Raw genomic sequence first — 6000 nt, 5'->3', positions numbered from 1 at the left:
GCGCATTTCGGCCGCAATCTCCCGACGAGCCAGACATGACCAAGACAGTCCCATACGTTTCGAGATCAGATCGTTTAGCCGGACAAAATTCCCGCCACCAGCACATTTTATGTGGGCAAAATTGTCGCACAGCCAGCAGCTAAGGAATGAATCACCAATGATTACACCACCGAATTCACATTTCTTTGCACTACAAACAATTGCCATTATTGACAGCAGTAGAATCACTGTGCACGAATAATAAAAGTACAGAGGAAGAGCGCAGGTAAAATGGGAGAGCAGACAGCAGAGCGTGCCCGATACTCAGCAGCAGCGGCAATAATTTAGAGCAGATGATCCAACGAAGTGCAGGAAACGAGCAGTAAACTCACCAAAGCAGAGACACAAAAGAAAAGTCCACAAAGAGGGAGAGTATAGGCAATCCAGAGAGAGTGAGAGAAACAATGCGAGCAGCAGGCCCGCTTATGCTTTCGAGAGAGTGTGGGCTATAACGCGATAACGAAAAGCAGACTGGGTAAAAACAATAACAAATTGCCTGCACCAGTCCGATCCGTTACGTTGCGAATGTTGTATTTATATTAAACACTTGTTTACAAACGAAACACTGGTGATTAACACAAAGTAAAATCAAAGTAAAGAGATTCGATGATATATCAAAACAAAGTGACAGCAATGTTGTATGATATTTAAGCAAAGGGCGGAGAATGCAGCTTAAGCAAGAGCTAAAAGCGAATACGAATAGTCTCTGAGATGTGTGGATGCCCCAGATTTTCGTCCTTTTTTTGGTGGGGCGGAAGGGGGTGTGGCGAAATTTTGAAACTAACTTGTCACGGTCCGATATCACAGTAGTGTGGATACCAAATTTGGTTGCTCCAGCTCTTATAGGCTCTGAGATCCTTGAACTCACATTTTGCAATAAGCAAAGCCGACTGTTGCAGCAGGACAACTTAATTACACTACTACATAAGCAGCTTGGCGTGTGCGATGTTGTGAGCTGAGCTTTTGTTCTCACACGCGGCGCTCTTGTACTGCTCTCTGAGCATGCAAGATCGGCTCTGCGTTGGAGTCGGGGAGTTATTGCTATCTCTGTCTGCGACCAGTCGAATAAATACTTTGAAGTAGACCACTTGTTAAGACCTTAAAAGAAAAGTCTAGACATTTGCGAGTTGAGTTGTAAATTCAAACTAAATTTTATTCTTAAAATCAGAGCCTTATATGTGATTTGACAATGAGGTAGGAGGTACAATTTGGTAGTCTATAATTATCGTTAGACCTACGCAGAGGATACACTTTACTGATGGTGTCTATTTGAGTACATGCTTACATTAGTTTTATTTTAGGACCGCATTTGTTAAGTGTTTTCTCCACTTGTATTTTGTTGTCGTATTAATGGGTTACAGATCTCTGTTTACACCCGTGCAGTCATAACTTGTCTACTTTATGTGATTTCTTTAGAGATCGGTTTTGTTACATGAGTGAATGTGTACAATAATATATTTATGTTTAAACATTCCGCAAGGGGCCGAAAGTGGCGTTGTATTGACGATAATATGTTCATGTTTTGAACATTCTGCAAAGGGCCGAAAGTGGCATTGTTTTGTATTTTGATTCTTGTGAACCTTTTTGTGTACATTTTCTTTATAGCTATAATTACAAGTACAGATAATCATTTACAGTCAATTACAGTGGGTAGGGAAGTGCTATCGTTTGCAGTCTTCGTGCTACTTTAATTCTTCTTATGGCATAGATTATTAATATTATTATTATTATGATTCCGATAATCAAGGCCGCATGTCCAGATACATGATGGAACTTAAGTCCTTTTAACTCATGATGACCTTCTTTTAACAATTTTAATTCGTTTCTTAACTTATCCATTTCTTCTGTGTGGTTAAGTAATGGTACTGCTAATGGATTCCAAACAATTTTTGGTATTTTACTTATATTACTTGTATAAAAGGATGAAATGGGCTCGTAGCTTTCTGTTTGAATACTGTGATGAGGTACTAGTATTTTATCATCGGTTCGCACAGTACAACCATGTATTATTGTTAAAATTCCTTGTTGTGGAAGATCAATTAGTTCTTGATTTGAGTTACTACATTGAATTCTAGCATTAGTGTTTACTGGAACATTGAAGAGCCAACTACCCTGCCTTTCTAATTCGACCCAAAATGACCTTGTCTCTGCTATCTTGCTATAAACGCAATTTGAATTACCTTTTGGTTTGAAAGGAGCTATCTCACAAGCATTATCATTGGCATTGCTCCAGGGCCAATTACCTTCGCATATTCATTTGCCATTTTAGGCATTTATTCAAGGTAGCCTCAGTCATCGAATGATAGGAATCAATTTCGAAATTATATACTAAATACTTGGAGCTCAAATCTACCTTGACCAATTTTTGTTCATACTCAACCGGCATCGGAATTATCCTAAACAAATGGGATGCGTGTCTACCAAACAGGGGAATCTTCACGTTCAGAATTATTTTGTTATCAACAAAAATTCCTTTCGCTGTTAATAGGCTGTAAATTTCCTTCAATTCTGTTCCTGTTCTTTTTCCTGGAAGCACCAATGTTTCTAATAAGTTATCTTTTACTTTTTCTATTTCTCCCTTTAGCTGTATAGGCTTTAAAATATTTTGATTTAGTCTACCATGATAAATATCTATCAGTAGATTACTAACTTCTGATTGAATTTTATCGCACTCTTCAATCAAGGAGCTTAGTTGCTTTGTTACCATAAAGAAATTGATAGATTCTTTGTACACATTGAAACTTTCCTTTAATGCTTCCGTTATGTTTTCTACTCTAGCGCTCATACTTCTAAAGTTCAAATTTATTTCCTCGGTAGTTCTTTTGAGAATATTTACCGTTGACTCTACCACTGATGTTTGTTTTTTAATTAAATCATCTAGGTTATGTTGGTTTTCTAATAAATTTTTCATATTTCCTTCCAACGTTTCCCTATCTTCGGCGTCCATTATCCCAAATAATATATGATAAAGTGTGCCCATAAACTCAAATGGTGCTCGCTTCTTTCTTTTATTATCCTGAGTCATGAAAAGTTTATTATTTTCCTCCAGGTCTGCAATTTGTCTTTCCGTATTATCTAAGACATTATTGCATTGATCTTCAAAAGTATAAAGTTTACCACACACAACTCTCATTTTCCCAATCAATTCTTTCCCCTTTTTTATCATTTGGAAATACGGGTCCATGTTATAATAAACAATTAAATCCCAGGATGAGGCGACTATTTCAACGTCCCCCATCGGGTCCAAATATATCGAAGTGGAAATGTTAATTTTTTCAATTGACCACTTCGCCCTTCCTCTGGCAGCCATGTTTGCACTTGATACTTGGCAACATAAAACAAGCACTAACAATGCTGCCATTAGTCCCAGCTTGGACATTTGAGGTATACTACGACTACTTTTGTTCTCTTTTGGAGTCATTCCTGAGTCTTGCTCTTCTGACTAAATTCGTTTTATCAACCCGTCTTGATGTTAACAGTGCAGAATTATTGCCTGTAACTTTATTTTTAAGGTCTCCTAACCTTTGGATTACATCGCTGGTCAAATGACCAGCTTCAATCTTTTTAATCTCCCTTGCTATCGCGGCTTGAGCCTCTAATAGCTTAATTATTTGTTTCGACAACATCTTAGTTTAATTTTTTTTTTTTACTTAATTAGACTCAAAAACGAGGGGGAACGTTGTGAGTTTCTGCGGAGACCGCAACTCTACAGTTATACCCGATACTAAGTCAGTATGGCTCTTCTCCGGCAGACGCCGCTAATATTAAACGACACGACAAAGAGTGCGTGCGAGAGAGACAGAAAATCAGTCTGAGCGTGACGTCGGGTGCTGCGTAGCCAGTGCAAATTGATTTGTTCCTTTTGGCTATAAAAATTATCTGATCTGATCCAGATTCAGCAATCTGATATATATGATCATTATCTATGATTCTGCGTTTTTAGTTTTCTCGTATCCTCAATATTGTGGATGCAACAGATTTTCGTCCTTTGTGGGGGCGGAAGGGGGTGGGGCAAAATTTTGAGATATACGTTTTATAGTGAGATCTAACAGGAGTGCGGATACCAAATTTGGTTACTCTAGCCTTAATAGTCTCTGAGATTTGTGAATATCCCCAGATATTTATCTCATCCTTTGCGGGGGCGGAAGGGGGTGTGGCGAAATTTTGAAACAAACTCGTCTCGGTCCGATATATTAGGAGTGTGGATACCAAATTTGGTTGCTCTAGCTTTTGTAGTCTCTGAGATCTAGGCGCTAATGTTTTACTCTAAGCAAAGCCGGCTATGCTACGTGTGTGTTAGAGAGAGACAGGGCGAGAAAAAATGAAATTGTTTTCTTGATTCTGGCTATAATAATTATACGATCTGGTTCAGATTTTGCACTCTAGAAGATATAGTCATCTTCTACGATTCTGCGTTTTTAGTTTTCTTGTATCGTCGAAATTGTGGATGCCACAGATTTTCGCTCTTTGTGGGGGCGGAAGTGGGCGGGGCAAAGTTTTGAAATATTTTTGTAGCAGTGACATATCACAGAAGTCTGGATCCAAAACATCGTTGCTCTCGCTCTTATAGTCTTTGAGCACTAGGCGCTGAAGGGGACGGACAGACGGACAGACGGACGGACGGACAGACGGACAGACAGACATGGCTCAATCGACTCGGCTATTGATGCTGATCAAGAATATATATACTTTATGGAGTCGGAAACGATTCCTTTTGGACGTTACACACATCCACTTTTACCACAAATCTAATATACCCCAATACTCATTTTGAGTATCGGGTATAACAATTTGAGATATGAGACTTAGCTGATGAATTCTGCTTCTGTTGTTGTTGTTACTGCTGCCGCTGAAGTCGCTGCTGCTAATACCGCTGTTGCTGCTGTTGGTGTTGCCTCTGCTTATGTCGCTGCTGCTGATATCGTTGTCGCTAAGTCATTAAGTGATTAACTGGACAGCCGCTAAATCGTCGTTGTTTTTCTCTCCCGGTCGCTCCTCATCTTGAACTGCAGCTACTCTAGTGGCCATCTTTCTTATTGGGCACTGCGAATATTGGTGGCCGGTGCTCCAACAGTTGAAACATGCCCCCTTTGGCTGACTGCATTCCTTCATAATGTGCCCGAATTGCCGAAAGTTGTAGCAACGCATTGCGCCACCACCATGCTGCTGCCCTGCTGCCATACTCACATTTACTTTTCCCTTTGTCATACTTTCGCTACGATTTGCTAAGACTCCAGGAGCTCTTCTGACCTTATCATAGGTGACCATCTTACCACGCAACTCGTTAAGTGTGCTGCAGTATAGCATGGATGCTGCCATGCTCGTCTTGTCCTACAGTCCCTCTACGATAAATTTGACCACATCGCTCGTGGCCATGTCTGCGTGCGACGCTATGCTGCACACGAAATATTGCAGTGCGCTTTCATTGTTTGCAATTTTTCGCGCCTCCAGTCGCTTTCCAATGGCCCACGCCGTCACTTTCTGCTCAAAGACGTTGAGCAATTCTGATGGCATCAATTGCCAAGTCACCGGCGCTACATGGTCGATGTACGCCTTCGCCGATCCGCCTAGCAACCGCTTTGCCAATATCCAGCATTTGGACTCGGATACACCATGGAAATTCATAATGTCCTCAAAGTTACTTATCCAACTGGTTACAGCCTGGTCGTAATCTCCAGAAAATGTACGCATCAACGCCTCAATATGTGTCAAGTCGATGCAGTCTCTCGGCGTTTCCAACTCCACAGCCTAATTTAAGATCAGCTAAGCGCTTGCGAGAAACGTACAATTGTTCCAACTGCTGCAAACGGCGTGACTGACATTTCGTATTCATATGATCGCATGGTAAATTTCGGCAAGCGTTGTCTTGTCGCGGCGTGAATGCTTCTCGAGCCTTCTCCACATTTGCATTATATTCTTCCGGCGCCGCTCTTATGTCTGCCTATTTCATCGCAGAGTTTT

Source organism: Drosophila miranda, chromosome XR (genome assembly GCF_003369915.1).
Source record: "Drosophila miranda strain MSH22 chromosome XR, D.miranda_PacBio2.1, whole genome shotgun sequence".
Classification (NCBI taxonomy): Eukaryota; Metazoa; Arthropoda; class Insecta; order Diptera; family Drosophilidae; genus Drosophila; species Drosophila miranda.
Note: the sequence above shows the minus strand (reverse complement) of the source record.